The sequence below is a fragment of the Astatotilapia calliptera genome, chromosome 13, assembly GCF_964374335.1.
Source record: "Astatotilapia calliptera chromosome 13, fAstCal68.1, whole genome shotgun sequence".
Taxonomy (NCBI): domain Eukaryota; kingdom Metazoa; phylum Chordata; class Actinopteri; order Cichliformes; family Cichlidae; genus Astatotilapia; species Astatotilapia calliptera.
The window spans coordinates 6584681-6606014 of record NC_137434.1 but is presented as its reverse complement, the minus strand read 5'-3'; the positions used below and the strand labels follow the sequence as shown (position 1 = coordinate 6606014).

Genomic DNA, 21334 nt, shown 5'->3' with positions numbered 1-21334 from the left:
AATCCTTTGCGGTTCTACCCGTGAATGACGTCACATTTTCAATCTCTATATAATATGCATGTTAAATTTTATATTTGGGGTAAAATATCAAGTCTTTTCAAGTAAACCGGTTCAAGTCCAATTCAAGTCCCAAGTCATTGGTGTAAAAGTCCAAGTCAAGTCACAAGTCTTAGAACATTTTTTCAAGTCAAGTCTAAAGTCATAAAATTAATGACTCGAGTCTGACTCGAGTCCAAGTCATGTGACTCGAGTCCACACCTCTGACCGGTGGATATCTTTTTTTTAGCTGGCATGGCAAATACACAGACACCTTTGAAAATGCAATCACTGAAAGGAAAAACAACAAGGAGGGAAAGGAGAGAGCAACAGAAAACGGGACAAAGCAAGCAAGAGTTAGACAGTGACAAGCATTTGTACGATAGAGACACGATCAAGATTTAAAGGGCTTCAATACAGAGTTACCTGGCATTATATCTACAGATCAGTAAGTAGCAAAACCTGCCTGACATTTGTACAGTTTAGTATTTTCTTGTAAACTTAATATACTACCAAAATGTGTCATTGGCGCTAGACAGACATTCTTAAGATCTTGTCTTGCTTTGTACAGTAGTAATGTTGTAATGCTGTTAGCATTAGCCATGTTGCTAACCATCCAAACAGCTATCTGGACCGGCCCAAAAATTATTTGTGATCTAAAGACAAACAAAAATTTACATTGACCTTCTTCAGGACTGTTTCTGTTTATGGAAAAAACTCTAAATAAACAAATAAATATATATTTCTGCATTAGGTATGCCAACGTGACTATAACATTGGTATGCAAAACAAGTTAAGATCCATGGTCATATTGGTAAATATAAATTGGTAATATAAACGTGAACAGTGCCTTCTGTCACTGCTTAGATAATAAAAAGAGTGTAGGCAGAAGGAAACAGTTGGTCTGCCTGTGTTCAAAGATTAAAATATTCAAACACAGTTAGCTGATTAATACACTGTACATGTGCTGCTACGGTGCGTTGCTTGGAAGGTGAAGCACAGGTTGATATGGACTATAGCTTAACCAGAAGTCAGACATTTTTGTTACAAACTGGTATCAAGGAGTTAAAAAAGAAGAAACATTTACTCATCAGGACTGTTGAAGAATGAGGGGCATGATTTGATTAGATGAGTTTAATTGTTGGAGTGTGTGGCCTGTTGCCTCAATTCTGACCATGATTTTAAAACTCTCCAAGTCAAACACATTTATAAAAGTGCAAATCCAAAACAAGTCCGTAACTCAGTCTGCATGTGTTTATGTGCAAACAATAAGGACACACTGGAAGCCAAAGAGAAAGTTTAAACCAAACTTCCCCCTCTCTGAACACTCCCCTTGCTGCGTTTCATGGTAACAACAGAGGTTCAGAATGTCTAAATGCACTAGACCTATTTTGTAAATGGGAACTGACTAACTGGCATTACTCATGCATAACATTGTTTTTGCAGGACTTGTGGCTTTTTAAAAAAAAAATAGGTCTCAGCCATAACTCATCTCTGCAGTTTTACCCACTAGAGGTCAGAGATATTTAAACTCATGTGTGACTCACCTGGCTAAGTTGGAGAGTGATCTTCTCCGTGCAATCCTTTATTCCCATCTGATGTTTGATATCACATAGCTCAAACCCAAGTCACTGATCAGGGAAATGCTGAAAACTTGTTAAAAAAGAGGGTGAAAAAAAGGATCCAGGAGCTTCCCAGCTAAACATTTTCAGGTGTCGATGTCATGACTGCATAACCGCCTCTGCAAGACATGATGGAAGATGGAGAAAAGAAAAAAGGGGAGTTTTTCTGAAGAAAGTAGCTGAAATATACATCACAGAATGCTGTTCTTATGAGATCCCGCTGCAGTCTCAGGGGGTGCAGGGGTGGGAGAATGGAAAACACACTCTTTAGTCACAGAGAGATGAAACTCAAACACTGAGCGGCGAGAGATGGCAAGGAATACAGCGGCGCAAAGTGCCTGAATGTAGCGGTGCGTTAGGTGGTAGCGTGAATTTCAATCACGGCGCAGAGTGAAATTAATCAGGGACGTGGAGGGCTCTTGACGATTCCCGCAAAAGTGAAAAAGATCACAGGAACGTCACAGTGCTGCATATTACAGGATCAGGGCTAGACAATCAGATAATCTGCTGCCTGGGATGAGGGAGGTATTATTATGAATGACAATGTCTGTGTGTGAGTGAGCGCGTGCATGTGCATGTCCGGGAATGTTTTTTGTTAATTTGAAGGTATGGATCATAAGGTTCTCAAAGGTGTTCACGTTAGTACCTGATTGATTCCCACATACACATTTCTCTGACACATTCTCCATGAATATTTATACACACATAGATGCATGGTCATGTTACTTGTGCAGCACCGTTCCCTGTGAGTTTTCTGCTCCCCTGTTTGTTTGCCCACCTTTATGCATCTGCAAATGTGTGTGCCTGAGTGAGGGTGTATCTGTGTGTGTTGAAACACCAGAGCTGCTCTGTATTCCCGACTCCCTACTGTGATGCAGAGGCTCCAGACTGAGCTATGACTCATCATGGGCTCTCAGTGAGATCTCTGAGGTCAGACACAAAAGAATACAGGCAGAGAGAGCGGCTCAGAGACATACAGAGAGGCATGGGCTTAACAAACGCTTGGACACTGGCTTGAAATCCACTGCCAGGTATTAACCGTTCCACTAAAATACACCGCATTATACACAGAGTATTTTATGACCACTGACAGGTGAAGTGAATAACACTGATTATGTCTTCATCACATTGACGGTGGGATATGTGAGAAAGCAAGTGAGTATTTTGTCTTATAATTTGATTTGATAAAGCAGGAAAAACAGGCAAGTGTAAGGATTTGAGCAGATCTAACAAGGGCCAAATTATGATGGCTAGAGAACTGGGTCAGAGCGTCTCCAAAACTGCAGTTCTTGTGGGGTATTTCTAGTCTGCAGTGGTCAGTATCTATCAAAAGGAACAGTGGTGAACCAGTGAAAGGATCATGGGTGGCCAAGGCTCACTGATCTGCATGGGGAGTAGATCAGTGTGATCTGGTCCAAGAAACAAGCTACTATAGCTTAAACTACTAAAAAATTTATTGCGGGTTCTGATAAAAAAATAAGGTGTCAAAATTATGGAGTCCCACAAAGGACATGGGAGAGAAAAAAAATAAAGATGAAATGTTTTGGCCGCATCCTATGGAGGCCGCCAGCTCAAAGCCAACCGGGAGGTCGAGGCACGATGTCCCGGGAGTGCAGTGTCCCCTTAGGCTGTAGTGGGCCTTGACCTCACGTTAGCTTCGAGATGGTGGGTAACAGACGTCTCTGAAAACATCGGAGCACTTTTGCAAATATGTGATGTCTTGATAAACCGAGCAGATATTTGAAGTTTACACAGCTACATTCATGCCTGAAAAATATCTTAAAAGTTAATTTTGTGACTCAGAACGAATAATATTAGAACTAAGTAGCTGCCACCATTGTTGGAAACGAATTGGCTGGGCTGCGCTTTGAATTCTGGGATAGGTTGGGTCACGAAGGATACACCGACTTGGCCTTCAAATGCGACCTGTGAAGGATGCAGTCAATTTTGCAAGATATCGCAAAAGTTTTGCAAGATCCCAAGTTACTTTTGCAAGATCTTGCAAAACTTCATCTTAATTTTTTTTTCTCCCACGTCCCTTGCGGGGCTCCGTACAGAATACACGATGCATCACAGTTTGTTGCATATGGGGCTGAATAGCTGCAACCCTAGATGTGACTTCGTTGTGTTTGTGTTATAGTAAAGTTGGTTCTGGTTCAACACTGCAAGTGTTTAATCACACTGTAGTGATGTCATGGCTTTGTGACACGGAAACACCGTCACACCACACACCAAACCTTAACCCTAAATCCTCCCTATAGCCCTGTAACCCAAACTGCAATCACATCCTAACCCCCAACACTAACCCCAACCATTACCACTCCCTTTTTTGGATTTTTTCCTGAGTGGACAACAGCAGGTGTTTTTCCAAGTCACACATCAATGGCATCATAACAATGTGATTAATCAGGTGCAATGTTAATCCTGGACAAACATTATTATGTTGATCCAGGAACAACACAGATGCAAGGATATCACATAGACTAGCCGCAGACCAGTCAGGGTGCCCAATCTGAGCAGTGGAAGAAGGTGGCATGGTCAGATGAATCATGTAAAAGGTGGACACAAACAATATTAAGGAGATGTTCATAATGTTATGCACGATCAGTTTAACTATGCTTTTAAAAGAATGTGCATTTTAACAACAGAACATGCAGAACGACAGAAAAGAGAAATGCATCAAGCTTGAAATTAACCAGCTGTGGATTCAAAGTTACCTGATAATACAAGCGTTCCATAAGTTGCTATGCATCTGTTTGATAGTGTGGCCCCTCTTTTTTGGACTGCACTGATATTGTGTTCAGTGTGCACTGCCTCCTGAAAGGCGTGGATGGAAGTCTGCAGAGAGCCAGGCAGAGCGACAGACAGCACAGTGGCGTTATCACACAAAACGCTTGTTACATAAACAAGCTCAGAGCCTGCTTCCAATTGGAGCCCAATTACATGGTGTTTGCAGGCCATAGGGAGAAGCACAGATCTCAGGGCAGATAAGGGCTCACTCCTGCACACCCTGCACGGGGGCTCTCAATACAGGCTAAACACTGCCATTCTGCAGTGATCTCACAGATGGGCAAAGTGAGAGGCTGACAGAGGTAGATGCATGTGTGTCTTTGTGTGAGAAGGTGAGAGAGATGGTGAATACGAGGGCGTTCATTCTTGTGTTACAGCTGCACATGACAAGGAGCGGAAAAGCACTTTTTGGGAAGATTTCGTGCTAATAGCGCCATCTGATAAGACTGCTGATGGTGATTGTGTAGAACTGAATGGGTGAAGGTGGCATGACGACCACAGCAGTGTCTGTGATAACCCTTCCTTTGTTTGCATGCATGCAGCGAACTCGGATGACTGCCATATTCGGAGTTCTTGTAACAGTATCACAAAGGGTCTCATCAGCAATTTGTAGAAAAAGTGGGGACACTTTATTTTCACCATTGCATTAGAGCACTTGATGTCTATCAGGAGTCCAGTCTATCACGAGACTCCTGATAGAAGCAGCAGGATGAATGCAGGACTATACTCTCTGCTCAGATTCAGTCAAATGCTGCAAAACTGATTGCACAGAGCTTTACAATGCTATTGGATAATAACCCCAAGTGTAATACAAAAGCAACCCAAGAGTTTCTTAAGGGAAAGAAATGGGATATTCTTCAATGGCCAAGCCAGTCACCTCATCTCCATCCACTAAGCCAATAAGCATGCTTTTTAGTTACTGAAGACAAAACTGAAGGTAGCAAGACCCCCAAACAAGCAGCACCTGAAGGTTACTGCTGCATTAAAGGCCTAAAAGTAAAAGTCTGCACATCAATCACATCTTGCTTATTTGACTGTGAATCATCTGTGGTGGACTCTTATTCAAACAATGAGGTCAACTGTATCTTAAAAATAGAAGCCGTGTAATAAACATTGTGTAGACATAGAGATATTTATGAAAACATGATGTTTTTAAGTTTTTCTTTTCTCTTGTTATTTGAGTTATATTTGCATGTTCGTAATAAAAACTATTCTGTTGGTAAGAGAGCTCCCTATATTCACTGTACTGTTCCATAATAGTCCTATTTACCTCCTGTGAGGAGATTTGGGAAAATAAAAAACAGTTTGACATTGTTTTAAAATTGTATGATAGAATGATGAATTCAGCGCTGTGTCGATAATGTACAAAATACTTCCTAACTGTATACATGTGGGCAGAGGTCGGGTCCTTGCACCCCTGCTGTTGTGGGAACTGCTTAGTTTGCTTATGCTTTGAGCTGGCTGTGATCCGGTAAAGTAAAACAAATAAATAACCCAGCCTGAGGAGGTGAGACCCCTGCTGATCTGCTCTCTGCCTCCATTCCTGCCTCCTGTAGCCTGCAAATGTTGCATTTGAGACATTTTGATCAGAATTCAATAATGGATATTTTTCCACCAAAAAACGTCGACAAATATTTTGCGATTGAGTGAGTTTTGCTTGGAGCATCAAGCTTAACATTGCATTATTTTTCTTCATTTTTGTGTAAGTATAAGATGGAATTCTTCGGTTTCTTACACCCATATCCAGAAAATTTTATCCAGTGAACAATAGGTCAGCTTAACTGACCTATTGTGTAATGGTGTTACATCATCAAGGCACAATGTAAAAATGGTCAAAAATGATCAGTTGTATTGGTAATTATATTTATACTTGTGAAAGTTTAAATCAGTGCTCAAACTTATTTTTTATGAAGCTTGAACTATAATTACAGTACTGTGGTTTCGTAGGTGTAATAGCAGAACATCTAAAAGCACAAGGTTAAATTAGGCTTATAATATGAGCAATTATATGACACATTATAATAACCATTTTTTTCTTCATGTTCCTCTTATTTTATCAGACATAACAGTTAGAGACATCACATGTGACAGTCTAATAGTCTACTGATCTATCTGACTGTTTAACTGTATATGAAAGCTGCCTGACGCTGTTTCATTAGAACAAGCAACATGTTTTTTTATTATTTTTTATAAACTGGAAAAAGCATTGTTGTTGTATTTTAAAGGTAGATGTTCCTTTTATTGATATTCTTTCAAAAAATAATACACACAAGCACTGAGGTCCTGCGAACAGATATCTTCACTCTAACAAAGTAGCATAGCATTTTCCGCTGTAGTGGGTGTGAAGCAGATGTGTATGCCATTTATGTTAGTTCCCCATCTCAGTTACTATTGTTGATATATAAACATTAACAGGACGTTTAGCCTCGCTAAAGAAATTTAACAACAGTGGCAGTGGGAAGGAAAACCACCTTTTTAAAAGGATGAAGCCTCCAGCAGAACCAGGCTCTGGGAGGGGCCGTTGTAGTGCTACATGTACTAAAGGTACTCAGGCTTAGTCTTGTATTTACAGAAGTTAATTTCTCTAATACTTATATTTATTATAAGCAGATACTCACACATGCCTACTTAAAAAAAAAACAGCAACTAATCTATCATTATTATTTTTGCTGTGGATTATAATCCCTGAAACACTTAGATCCAAAGTGTAATTAAATAAATGTGGCCTTATTTGAAGGATTACTATCAGATTGATGTAAGAGAGTGAGAGAAATGCAGTGAACAGGCTGTTGGGTGAGCTATGTTTACTGACAGTATATGAACAGAGAGAGAGAGGCGTACTGTGGTTTAAATGCATTAGCTTATATCAATAGGAACCACCTGTGGTTTCAAGGAGAAGACTCCCATATACATTTGTTCTCTCTAGGTTTTGTGCTTTGAACAGAAAGTGTATTTATTAAATTTACTTCATCCTCATTGTTACCTTAATTCTGTGCGGAAATATTGAAACACTGTAGTTTAACTGTTAATAATTGTAGGGTTGGAACTCACCGTCCGTTATTTTATTAGTGATGTTTGCTGCATACATCTGAAACAAAAACACATAAAAAGCACAGTTGAACATAATGAACATAAGACAAGAATTCTACAAATTACTGCAATTTTTGTCAGTTTTCTAGTCTTAGGCTTCATTTTCATTAAAATCCTCCAATTCAAACTGCCAAAGCCTTCAAATAGAGCCAAAACAAAGGTTTTATCTCGGCATTTATTCTTCATTACAAACAGACTTTCAGGTGTGAGGTGGATGCTCTCTACGTGTCTGAGTAATTCACTGTTCTCCGACTGTGTTTTTGCTCTCCCTCAGTGCAGGAGTGATCATATCTTCAGCAGTGACGTAAGCTGGGATGTGATTTTCCTGCAGAAGCCTAAGGAAATGTATTCATTTTCAGTGTATGCTCTGCATAGTCTGTGACCATCAAGGCTCTGAATGCTGTGATGCATTCAGTAAATGATGTGGAAATAAGTTTCCCAGACGTCATAAAGTGAAGTTGAATCCCTGCTGAGAGTTTTTTTGATGTTTACATTTTAAAAAGATTTCTGTGCGTGTATTTTTGTTTGTGGATGACAATATACCAGGTTTATGTTGGATGGTACAGCTTTGACAACACTTTGAGACATATTTTTTCCACCAGGCACCCACACAGGAAATCAGCAACTTGAACTTCATGTTGGAAAGACTGCCTCAGTCATAGTTGACTCTGCATTCTCTACTTTACCTCCTAATGTTTCCTAATTTCTGCCAGAGCCTCAGAATGACTTCCAGCAGGACACTGGTGTCAGTGTCTCTAACCAAAGAATAAGAAACAGACTTCTTGAGGGCAGCCTGAGGGCCTGACATCCTCAAGTCAGGCCCTCCTGTGCTCACTGCCCAGCACTGTGGAGCCCAGTTGATTGTGGGGACGCACATTCATATCCATGGAGGGACACACTCTTCTACAGGCTAGACTACAAGATAATTAAACAATCATCAGACACTAAAGAACAGACAATTACACCTGTACTAGGATTTCTTTTCACCACAGTCTAAAATTATGTTACTGTTTAGCTCCATTTTTGTCTTAAACTACCAAAGCAAAACACCAGGCTAAATAACCTCTTTGCTGTTTGCTTTTAAAAGCTGCTACTTGGTAAACCTGGAAATAAAGCAAAGGAAATGCTGACTGCAAAAGCTCTACAGATAATAATTTCATGATGCACGTGTAATAAACCAGGTAAGTGTAACCAATATAAAATGAGGGTACTTCTGTAAAAAAAAGATAAAGCTTAGGAAAGAGCGACAGCCTGTCCAACCAGTCAGAATACACAGCCTCCTGTTTGTTTTGACCAATGGGAATACAGACTGCTGCTGTGTGTCCCGCCCACCTACTATGTTAATTACAAAATGATGTCAAATATGATGTATACAAAAAGCTAAGTTGTGGATAATATCTAGAACAGTGTAATTAATACTGGTATCATTCCTCTGACCCTGTGTGATGACATGTTATATTTTTCTTTGTATCCTGGATTGTTTCTGTGGGCGATTTCTTCACTCATTTAGATGACAAGCCTTCCCGTCTGGACTTGGAGAGTGAGAGAGAGATTTTTGTGATTTTTTTTTTCTTTTTCATAATTGTGTCTGAGAACCATAAAACTGTGGTGGTCAAATCTATGGTTCTGTTCACTAAAGCCAGCTTATTCTTTAAATTCCCATTCCTGTCTCTGTCGTGTTTTCATAAGTGCCAAATCTGAATCATGAAGTCTGGAAAAAAATGGATGTCATACAACAGGAATCAGTCAGAATTCCCCGTTCTGTAGTTGCTAGTTTAACAGGATTAGAAACTGATGAGGAAGTCTCCGCCTTTCTCCAGAAATATGGCTCCATCAACGCTGTTTCCACGATCCTGATTCAGATTACCATAAGCACATGATTATTGAATTTTCTGAAGACAACCAGCGGCACCTCTAGACTCCATGATTTTGACAGTGACAAATAATGCAAGTAAGCCTCTTACTTCTCCCGTTTTCATTGAGAACCCGATTGAGCTCAGCTCCTCACAGACTCTTCCAGTCTCATCTGGATCCAGTACTAAACCCGTAATTGATGTCAATCCACCAGCAGTCGTAGTGTTGAGCAATGAGAGCTCACCCCAGTTTGCTTCACATCATAGACTCGGAGGTTTTTCAGGCAAGAGTCCACGTCCCAGCCATGAGGCAGATTACAATACATGGCGTGCCAGTGTGAAATCCTTATTAAAGACCCTTCCGTGTCTGACTTGTACTGCACACATGACATACTGGACCGTCTCCTTCCTCCTGCTTCTGAGATGATTAACCTCTCAATTCCCAAGGGTATTTCTGAGGTTCCTGCTCGAAAATGATATGCCCAACATGAATTGAGTATTTCTCTGCAATAACAAACTATGTGAAAACAATCTTGATCTCAAAATGAAACTAATTTCATCAGAGGTGTAAATATTACAGCAGATGTTACTCACACAAACACACAAAAACCTGATTTCTTTTCCCCTTGTCTAAATATATTTTTGTTTTTATAGCATGAAAATATGCTAGAGAAACTCTGGAATATCATGAATAAACATATGGACATTACCTGTACAAAGATTGATGCTAATGAAGTGAAATACAGCAAGGTTACAGAGGTTTTAGTAAAGATGTATTTATGCGTTTTTCAATTTGGCACCATCTGTGAAAGTTGAAATATCTCAATTACTGAATAACAGAAAGTATCTAACTTTAGGGTGCCTAAAAAAATATATTTTTTATTATTCAAATAACACTATAATAAAGGATTGTGTTTGACTCCCAACGGAGACCACTTATTAAAATTCCAACCCTACACTACATATTCACACTTTTACCATTTATTTCTGGTCATCATGCCACTTTACTCACAGTTCTAACATGCAAGAAAGAAAGCAAATATGGAAATACCCAAACCTTCAGTTTTTTATTTATATATTTACAATTATAGCATTTATTGCTACTCATCATGCCACTGTTAAAAGCAGATATTCTGGGGGGATAAGAGGCACAGAGGGACATTGCAAGCCTTACAACAGACTGGCATTTTCATCTGCTGGATGACTATATCCTGGCACCTCCTGCAGTACCTCCTGTAAAGTGTAGCATTGCTGCCATAATAACGTGGAATGCAGGTGAGTGTGGGCGTACTGAGGCAACACCAACACCAACACCCCACATTTCTTCAGCAAGCTGCTCCTGGAGCCTTTTTTGTGTTCCTGACTCCTGCTCCTGACTCCTTAAGCAAAATAAAACTCTCCATAACGGCAATGTCCAAGAAGTCATCACCACTTCATTATTTTGTGGCGAGCACTGTAATATCCAATCAGAGCGTCAGACACCACCCATGTTCTTATTGTAGTCCACTACATCAAGAACAGGTACCGCCTTTTTCGTCCACTAGTGATGGGAAGTTCAGGTCTTTTCAGAGAGCCAGCTCTTGTGGTACAGCTCCCAAAGAAAAGCTGGCTCTTTTGGCTCCCAAAATTTCTTATCATCTGTAGCATCATATTTTAACCTTACTTGGCAAATATGAATGCTTTGTTTGTTGATAAACCCTCTTGCATTTAGTGTTTCATGAGAAGCCTTATCATTGCCTAATTTTGTGTATTTATTCTGTTACAAAAGCAAGCATTCTTATTTTTGTTTAATATTTTAACTTAAATGTATTTGTGATAACTGATCATATGCCTCAGGGGTACCAATTCCAAACCAACAAGCAAAGACCAAAGTGTATCTGTGAACTTACTGGCATGAAGAAAGTACATACAACCTCTTACCATCCCAGAGGAAATCCCCTTGAGAGATTCAATCGTGCTCTTCTCCAGATGCTTGGGGAACACTCAATTGGTCAGATAAACTCCACTGGAAAGTCTTGGTCAAGTTTTGGTACATGCTTATAAGTGTACAAAGGGTCTTCTCTTCTGAAGATTAGGAAGAGTCCCAGGTTGCCACCAGTAATGCATAAAACAATGCAACTTCCAACAAAGCCAGATCTGTGGGCAAGTGGTTGACTCAACATTGCAAACTGGAGACAGAGTCCTCCTAAAAAATGTGAAGCTGCATTGACGCTGCGTGGGAAGAGGATGTTTACATAGTCCTTAAGCAAGCTGGAGACAGTCAAACCTGACAGTACAGATGGACCTGTGTGGATTTCTATCAGCAGCTGCAGAACCTGACATAGTCAAAACTCACCCAAACAAGAAAGAGTGTCAACAGTTTCCCTTCCACCTGATCCTCCTACAACTGAGTCCCTTATAGTAGTGGAAGGTGAGGAAGTGATTCAGGGTGTATGTTATGATGACAACTCACTTGAATGTGACAGCTCACCTGAACTTGACATGTCATCTGAAGCAGGCATCTTGCCTGGACTGGACTTGCCAAAGAATTCAGAGTTCAGATTTGTGGTGGTTTGAGGAAATTCCTCTAGATGATGAGATGAGCTCTGATGCAGCATGTGATGAAGGATTGAGTGATGTAAAGAGAACTGTGGCTGAACAGCCTGAACTCGTGAAGATCCAGGTTAGTGAATTTCAAATTACTGAACTATCCCTTCATCGCTTCATCGCTCTCAAAGCAAAGCTAGCTGAGATATTGCGTTATGTAAAATTTGCCAATCCTCTGATAACGATGATAAATTCTCTTTTTCAAGGCCTTAGTGTGGCATTGATTAGCTCTTTTAAATGAGTTTGAGAAACCAAATAGAAATTATGTTGGAGATGTTAAAGTCATGTGACTCAGTGCCACACTGCAGATGCCTAGGGACGGGCAGGAGGGGAGGATATAACCCAGATAAAATGAGGGTACCTCTGTAAGAAATGATAGAGGTCAGGAAAGAGAGTGTGTGTGTCCCGCCCACCTGCTTGTGTCTGCTGCGTTGTTGTGTGTGTAGTTACCTGCTGACATGAGGAGGAGAGTTATAAGAGACTGAAGTTTTGAGATGAAAACGCACTGGATATAAGCTTGCAACAAACCCTACTGTGGATAAGTTCAGCTACTTTCAGCAGTTTTCTGAGCTAAAAGTAGTTGCAGTGAGTAAACAGATGCATGTTTGGAACAGTCTTTATTTTGCAATTTACAAAAAGTGAATTGTTTGAGATTTTTATTTGAATGGAAATTGAATTTGAGTAATCTGTTTTTTTCTAGAAAGGTTCAGATGTCAGTTTACCTGGTTACACCCAATATTAAGAACTGAGAACTAACACTTGGCCAAGTCTTTATCCTGGTAGTTTTATGTATTTTTTTAGTTTTTAGTGATTTTTCTTTTTTATAATTGTAAGTACCGTTAAACTGTGGCGGCCAAACTTATGGTTCGGTTCACTAAAGCTGGCTTATTCTTTAAATTCACATTTCTGTCTCTGTCTCATTTAAACACACCACTGTGCTCCTATAATCAAACCAATTGGTCCATTAGTATAATTCATTTAGGAAGTCTTGTTACTGTGTTACATAAGGAAATCCCCCCAAAACGTTTATTTAGTTCAAGCTGGACACGATGTTTTTCACTGGGAGAAACATTTCATCACTCATCCAAATGACAGAAGAATGAATTTGTGCAAACAACAAGGCATGTTCAAATGCCTTCCATTAAAAACATGCTCTATAGTACACATTAAGAGCAAAAACTGCAGTGTTAGTGAGTTGTTGTACTGCTTGCCTTTCATCAGTTAGTCTGTCCTCCTACCCTGGCAAAAACATGGTGGTAGCTACTTTTAAATTCTGCACTTTTAACAAACCCCACAAACCAAGTTGTTTTAAGCAACTAGGGTTCCTGGCAGGGCTTCCTCACAGTCTGACTGTGTATTCTGTATTTTTCCCTTTAAGTCTGTATAGCTTTTCATTGTTACGTATGAAATGTAACTCTTTTAGGATGATTTCAGGTTGATGGTATTCAGTAGTCTCAGAAAGTCATTTTACCTGAAGAGTAAGTTCCAGTTTGAGCTTGAATTGTTATATTGTAATATGTTTTAAAATCATATAAGTGTTAGTAATTGCTGCATGAATACGATCACTTTGATCATTTCATATGCTTATGTGAGGGAGTTTGCAGTACAAGAGAGACACTGTATTTCAATTTAGTTGTTAAATCACAATGAATGATTTCTCTTATTTCTATGTCTTTAATTGATTTGACTGGATTTTTTTTTTTTTGAGGAGACATTTTAACATTTTTGCAGCATAGCACCCATATTGCTAATAACATTCACAACAGCTGTACAAATTGTGCACCCGGGTTCAGCAGTAAGACTCCCTGAGTCACCTGAATATGAGAAAGTGGTCATTAATTTTGTTAATTACACCAATACATTTCGCACTATGACAAGTCCAATGTGTTGCACAGGGAGTCTTGGTGTTGGCTGCAGATAAGACAAGAAATACAAAGTGATAGGGGCTGAGCTGTCACAGTCTGGCGAGAGCAGACTGTATGTATTGTGAAGAGTGGACCCAAAATGCAGACACCAAGGAACTTGGATCAAAACTTGAGTAACAAAAAACGAGCCGTTTAATGAGGCTGGCAGAAAAGGTACAAATAACGGGCAAGGCAAACAGAAATAAAACTAACATTAACCTAAACTGGGAGAACTAAACAAACAACATGGAAAAACCTGGACATGAAACCTAGAAACATGGCATGGAGAACATGGCGTGAACAACAGACGACCTGACAAACACACACTGAAAACAGAGGACTTAAATACACAGGAGGTGAATAGGGGAAGTGGAGACACATGAGGAAACAGCTGGCACACATGAACATGATGACGTCACAGTGGGAAAGTAATTGAGCAGGACGAGGCAAGGGAAGCAAAACTAGAAACATTAACATAGAACAGACTGTGAAAGTAAAACAGGAAACACACTGACGGAACTCAAGACATGTGGACTTAACAGACTGGGGGAGACAGAACATAGGGATCTGAAACATGGAACAGAAAGGCACAGTAGATCAACATGAACATAACAACGCCACAGGGGAAGAGTAAAACTGAACACAGAAACACCAGACCTCTTCACAATAAAACAGGAAACATAATGAGACGTAGACATGACAACCCAAACTTCACAATGTAAGACACAGACATGAAACACATGAAAAGCAGGGGAGATTTACCATAGTTGGAAACACGAGGGGGGAAATAATAAGAACTAGAAACACTTAAGCATGATAACAAATGAACTTAGGAACCTGAAGGGCTACATAAACTAAAACATCAAAATGAACTAAAACTCAAAACACTGGGTCATAAGACCCAGGACCGTGACATGAGCTCTGTTTCATTTGCTCTACCAGAGAGTGTCTCCCATTCAGACGGATTCCACTCAGCATTGCCCATGCTAGTTACACCCCTTTATCTAATGTGGGTGCAAAGACTGACATCTCTGTCTGCTGTAATCAGTTTACACGTGTCCGGTTTGCAGCTCTTTGTTGCTCTGACTGGTTGTAGGCCAACTCAGTCCAGTTGCATTGACGGATTTTGGTCTGAGTTTGTTGATTAAAAACGCAAGTACGAGGTTCCAGACTAATTTGAAATGCTCATGTGTCCGGCATAAAGACAGGCTGCTCTTGGCTTTGTATTTAAGTGGCAACGCTGCTTCATTTTCATCTTTCATCTAGTGGAAAAAAATTATAATAACAGCAAAATAGCATTACTGAGTCGGTTGAGGAACCGCAAAGGTGCAGTTCAGCTGTGCTTTTTCCTCACTTTGACCTGCCAGAGTAGGGAAATCACAGTGTAAATAATACAGTGAATGGCATCTGTATTCTGTTTAGCTCCTGCAGATACTGTACAACTTTTCTCACTGTGATTGTTCATGTCACATGTTCACATCATCCATGATGTCTATGCTTTCCTTCGTGCATATAAGAAGGCATGGTTCCATTCTGTTTGCCCTTTTGAGGATCAGAGCATCATTTCAGTTCCTCCATACATCCATCCATCTTCTTCATCTTCTCATTCTATGACCGCTCTGTTTTTGGATATGGACTGTTTGCATTGACAGGTGCACTTGCAACACTCTGGCCTGCATGTGCATGTGAAGAACATTCACCCACTGTCTGTTTCAAATTACACATTGTAAGTTTTCCCCTGTATTACAAAAAGACCACACCAACCTCCTTTTGGGGGGGGGGGGGGGGGGGGTGTTTTTATATTAGATTTGAGGTGAGAAAAAGAATCCATTGAGTTAACAAATCTTTTAGAGTGTTTAGTTTAAAAGTATTCATTTGTTTGTTTCCAGAGGGAGCCACTCTGCGTGTTCTTTTGTTTGCACGAATGAAAGGTGGCTAAATGAATGCTTTGTCTCTCAAGGTAGAGCTGTGTGAATGTACTGCCACCTACCATGAGCTTGCATAATACCAGAAGTCTGGACGTAAACACACTTTAGTCGCCACTCACAGAGCTGACAGCATGATTACATAAGTGACTTTAAATGACAAAGTCATGACAGACTCAATACAGACTGTAATAATATGCTAGAATGAAACGGCCAGGGTTTAATGCAAAGAACAGAGACATGAATAATCTGATTAGTAATATTTGCTATAATAGTATGAAAATCACAAGAAAAATTGAAAAACTGTCTCCACGTGGTTGTCATCTGGTTTGTTTTCCTGGTATCTGTGATTCATGTGAGAAACCTTCACCATGTTTAAAGTGTACTGTTTGGGACACAGTGCACAAAAGATGAAAAGTCTCCCAGTCCTATGGATGACAACTGATTTTTCAAGTTTCCTATTTGCTATGGTAACAAGCCTGTACACGGATGTCCATCAACTCAGGCTTTAATAATTACATACCTTCCATATATACCTTTTATAAGTCCTCCAAGTAGCCTGTGGAGATCCTCAGACTCCCCCATTCAGAGAGCTTAGTCCATGAACAACAGGGGAGTGTGTTACACATAGTGAGCTAACGCTTAAAAGGTTTGATTGAAATTCAATTTGCAGGGTAATGGCCCCAATGGTCCAAATTTGCAAATTGCAAGGTAATCTGATTGACACGGAATGGACCACAAGAAGTGAGGAAAGTTATTTTTAGTTCAAGTGCTGCGGCACAGAGCAGTTAGCAGGTACTTGTGCCTGAGCTGTTCTATTTTGGAATTCATTTCTGTTTTACTGTCTCGTTTAATCACTGTGTGAATAATTATATTTATATTCTAACGTGCTGGTTTTCCCCCCTCTTGCTGTCAAAATCCTTATATTCTTGTATAATTTCCTTATCGTTATAATTCAGCTTAATTGTCAGGCACTTGGTTGTATATAGTCAGTAATATTTAAATTGCAGTTTTCACTAATTGATTGCTCAGCAAGAATTATTGATTCTGGTTTTGCATTTTTTAATCGTTTCAGGTAAACTGCGTCTAATGAGGTATTTACTGAGAAGCTGATTTATGATTTATTTATTTTTTATATAATGCTTTACCTGATTTTTGGTACTGACTGAGTTGCAGATGCAGCTGAAGTTGATTTCTACAATAGATTGCAATGCATTACAGTAAAAGCACACAAGAAAACATGTATATACTTTACTCTAAAAAACTAAGCAGGCTATATCCTCACTGCTTCTATATGAATTAAGAAGGATATGTAGCAGTAATCAAATTAATGCACTTGAATTAAGTGATCATCGGCATGTGTGACTGCCCCTGTAAAAGCAGCGTTTTGCTGAAGCATTCAGGTGTATGTTAACACAATGCTACACTCTTGGCACGCTCAGGAATTCTTAAGAAATGTTTATAGATATATTTTTAAAAAGATAAAGCATCAACATCTCAGCTACATCTCAGACTATACAGGCCTTAAGTAAGTAAATGTTATGCTTGGAAGGATTACTAGGAGAAAACCTCTTCTTTCTGAAAAGCAGGGGTCCCCATGAGGTGATTTGGGTGCCTTGCAGTCACTGAGTTGACCATGAACCAAAAACCAATTTGAGGCCAACTGTTCAAAAGATTCAGCTTGGCCCGCATTGGGTGATGCAACAAGGACAGTGATCCCAATCATAACATCAAATCTTCAACAGAATGGTTGAAAAAGAGAACAATCAAGGTCCTGCAATGATCCAGTCAAAGCCCAGATGTCAACTAATTTTTCAAAACCTCCATGAACTAAATCAATGTTGTAAATAATGATGTAGGAGACGGTTAAAGTCATAAAGAACTTCAAGTTATTACTGCTAAAGGTTGTTCTACAAGCTGATGAATCATAAGCTGTGTGTTTTTTATGAGACTGCAGAGAGTCCTGTGAAAACTTTATTTTACACACGGTTGTATCATCAAATACTTCAATGAGTGTGGAGTGGTGATCATTTAAAAATTCCACTGGTGTGTGGTAGCCTATATTCTTGTACAGTACAGTGAGAATGATGGGGCCACCTTAGAAAGTGAACCTTAGACAGCATATTATAGACATAATGATAATAATAACCCATACGTCTTAATAATTAGCTCATCCAGACCTCGTCACTGTGCAGTAATAAGCAGGTTCAGACTGGATTTTTACTGAATGCCAGTGGTGAGTTACAATTGTGGTCAGTGGAACTTTGCATAATTTTGTTCCAGTTATGGGCATTTAAAAAGATAATAATATGGGTGACGAAGGGTTACTGTTCCCCTTGAACATGTCTTAGTGAAGTGTTGGCCAGTCTTCAAGTCGCTGTAATTCTCTTGAAGGGATGAAAGACCATTTTTCTAAAATATATTCAGTCATTTGTTGTTTTGATAATGTTGATGGAGAGAGAAGGGTTTAACATGTTGATCTATAGCCAGCACACACAACAGGATACAAATGTTTCATCACAGGATAAAAGTGATCACTCAAAACAAGTGTGTGATGATTTGCAGTGACCTTTCCCTCTAAGGGAAACAGTCGTAAACAATCTCAGCAAAAACCATAATGGGTTCAGATTCCTTCACTATAGACGTCAAAGGTTCAAACTTGTCTTTTGTGTTTTAAGTAGACTGAATGATCCTCCAAAGACCTTAATGCATTATCTAACTCTAAATAAACTGTATATGTTATCATAGAAAGCCCAGGTACAAATCAGTATGCGATACTATTAAAATTAGTCATGCAGTATACAGTGACTAATGCATGAGTGTCAGGGAATTTAATTAAATCATTTGAAAAAAGAAAAATAGATAACAGAACCGTGCAAAGGACTGTGCACAGTTTAGCATATGAATTAGCAGCAAAGTGCCTTCGTGATTTTCAGGATATCTCATGAAAAATGCAGATTTATGCACATTTTATGCATGAAAACGAAGCAAACAGCATCAAATTGCATGCATATCAATAAAATGAAAAATTTTGAGCTGCAGGTTAGCAAAAAAAAAAAAAATCAAAAAGACAACATGAGCGTAATTGCGACTGCATAGCAATCAGCAATCACACCAATGAGGATGCTTATTATGGTGATCAGTTCATTAACTGGATGCAAGCTTATTCATTTCATAAACATAGTAAGAAATTCTTATAAAGGGTAAATACTGCAGCAGCAGGAGCAGCATTTTGACAGTTCTTTTCTTTCTATGAAGGATTCATTTCAGTTTTATACATCAAAAAATATAAACGAGCAACTTCAAACCAATCAATCTTGTCAATTCATTAAGATTCTTATTAACGCTGCAGTCATATTTTCAGCTTCATAATTTGCTTAAACCATTCCGTCACACAAGCTGAACCCCATTTTAATGAGCATCATGTCTTCTCTTGTCACTGTAACCTGCGGCTCCCTGAAGACACAAACACTAAACCTGCACAACAGCAAAACAACAAAGTTCCACACATGTAATTGGCTTAAAATATTAGAGGGGAGCGGGTCAGTACATTTTTATAATAGCGATTTCTCAGTGCACCAACATGCGAGTCAATCTTTTTATGGTTTGCTGCACAGTGCAGCTCTTCTCGCACTGCAGTGGATGTGTGTGATGGTTAATCGTGGTTCTATACCGCCATCTCGTGGCGACATTGAGCACCACGCCCTGGTGGCAGGAGAAAGGAACACGCCATGGTTTGAGGAGGTTAAAGAGTGTGACTGTTTACAGAATTAGTTAATGACGGACATGTCACACCTTTCTCGTTCAAGGATCTTTAAAGGGTTTTGGATGCAGAGACACAAAGTGGCCAGTGTGGCTGGACTTAAAGACAAAGCAGGAATTCTTGTTGCATCAAAAATGTTCACATCAATTCGCTGCATTCTTCTAAAATGCATGCTCAATTGTCTGTCAGTAAACCCAAACGACATTTATCTGCTCAGCTAGATTGCAATTACTCGCAGCCTCTATCTCCTGCTACACTCCATCTGATTGGACCACTATTGATATTCCACAGACTGTGAGGAAAAACAATTGCACACATTATTTTATATTCCCGTGGGAGTTTTCTGTCGAGACAAATGCTGTATTGCTCTCACTCAGGCTGCTACATCCTCGAATCTACCACCCTGAGATGTGTTTTGATGTTGTGATAACCTTCCACTTCTCAGCCTCATTCAGTCCAGATTCAGGCTCCAAGTCCTGTGGGGAGGGTAACAGGCTTCACACTATGACTCATCTTATCAGTTTTTACACTGATATAAGCGATAGTTCCGAGAGGCATACAGCCACCCTAAAAAAATGATGCACTGACTGTAAGGAAAGATGTTATTTTTACAGAGATTGTTGTCCAGTTGAGAAACTGGTTTAACACAAGTAACAACATAATTGTAACTGTAATGTAATTACTTCATCCACAGTATTAAAATACAATCTACTGTAGAAAAGTGAAAAATATAATGTGATGACAAAAATACTTTACTATGGAACTGTTACACCCAACGCTGTTTTGAAATTGGATGTAACAGTGGGTGGATCACTTCACTTTAACATAACTTTGATAACTTGTTGATCACAAAATAAGCCCCCGCTTTGCATCCTTATTCAGCTCTGATATGGATCTTAACTTATAAAATGAACTTAATTTTACCTTTTGTATGATGCATTAAAACAAATACCTGGAACTGAACTCTCATCAGAAAACCTTTAATTTAAACATTATTTTTGATCGACCACTATGCGCTTCTTTTTGCCTATAAAAGGAGCAATATAGAAAAACCCTTTGATGAGTAAGGGTTGTAAAATCCTTGTTTCTAGTATTTCTTTGTGTGCTCTGTTTGTTTGTTTTTTATGTTGCTGTCATCAACCTAATTGGTTGGTTAGGCTGCTCAACCCTGGTTCTGCTGGAGGATTCTTCCTGTTTAAAGGGAGTTTGTCCTTCCCACTGTCTCCAAGTGCTTGCTCAAAGGTGGTTGTTTGATTGTTGGGGTTTCTCTGTAGACCATGAGGTGACTGCTGTTGTGATTAGTCACTACATAAATGCAATTAAACTGATAGACTTGTACTATTTTAGCTAGCTCACGCTCAAACAACATCTCAGTCTCCTGAGAATCAAACAGTGGATCATAAGAGCCAGTTACTGTTTCCACATCTTCACTATAACATGCTGTTTACCAGCTCTTGTGAATGCATTATGGTGCTGCATGTAGTTATATGACCGCATGCTTCGTGTTGTTAGTTGGTGCTAGTTGACTGAATGCTGCTTGGAGCACACTTGTTCTGACATCTTTCAGTATTCTCAGTACATGCTAAAAGGTTGTGATAATGTTTTGCTGGATATGTCAAAGCCAAGACGTGACTTTTTTTCTTGTAAATGTTCTAGAGAACTTCCTGCTGAAGATATGTAGTCTGTGTCACTGTGGAAACCCACGATATATAAATGGTGGAGGAGAACCTGAAGCTGCAGAAAATGCCTAACAGAGTCAAGCTGG

General features: G+C 39.4%; 2 long non-coding RNA genes across 2 annotated transcripts in view; both read right to left on the bottom strand.

The window, feature by feature from the left end:
• The window catches only part of LOC145419767 (uncharacterized), a 32617-nt gene extending 30512 nt beyond the window's left edge, over positions 1-2105 (bottom strand). The window contains exon 1 of the long non-coding RNA XR_013901108.1: positions 1584-2105. This is a non-coding gene — a long non-coding RNA (uncharacterized LOC145419767). The remainder of the gene's footprint in view (positions 1-1583) is intronic.
• An 11607-nt stretch (positions 2106-13712) lies between these two features.
• LOC145419766 (uncharacterized) lies at positions 13713-14936 on the bottom strand. Its single transcript, XR_013901107.1, has 2 exons — positions 14796-14936; positions 13713-13923 (listed from the first exon to the last, which is right to left on the bottom strand). It is a non-coding gene; the product is annotated as an uncharacterized LOC145419766 (long non-coding RNA).
• Between the last annotated feature and the right edge of the window lie 6398 nt (positions 14937-21334).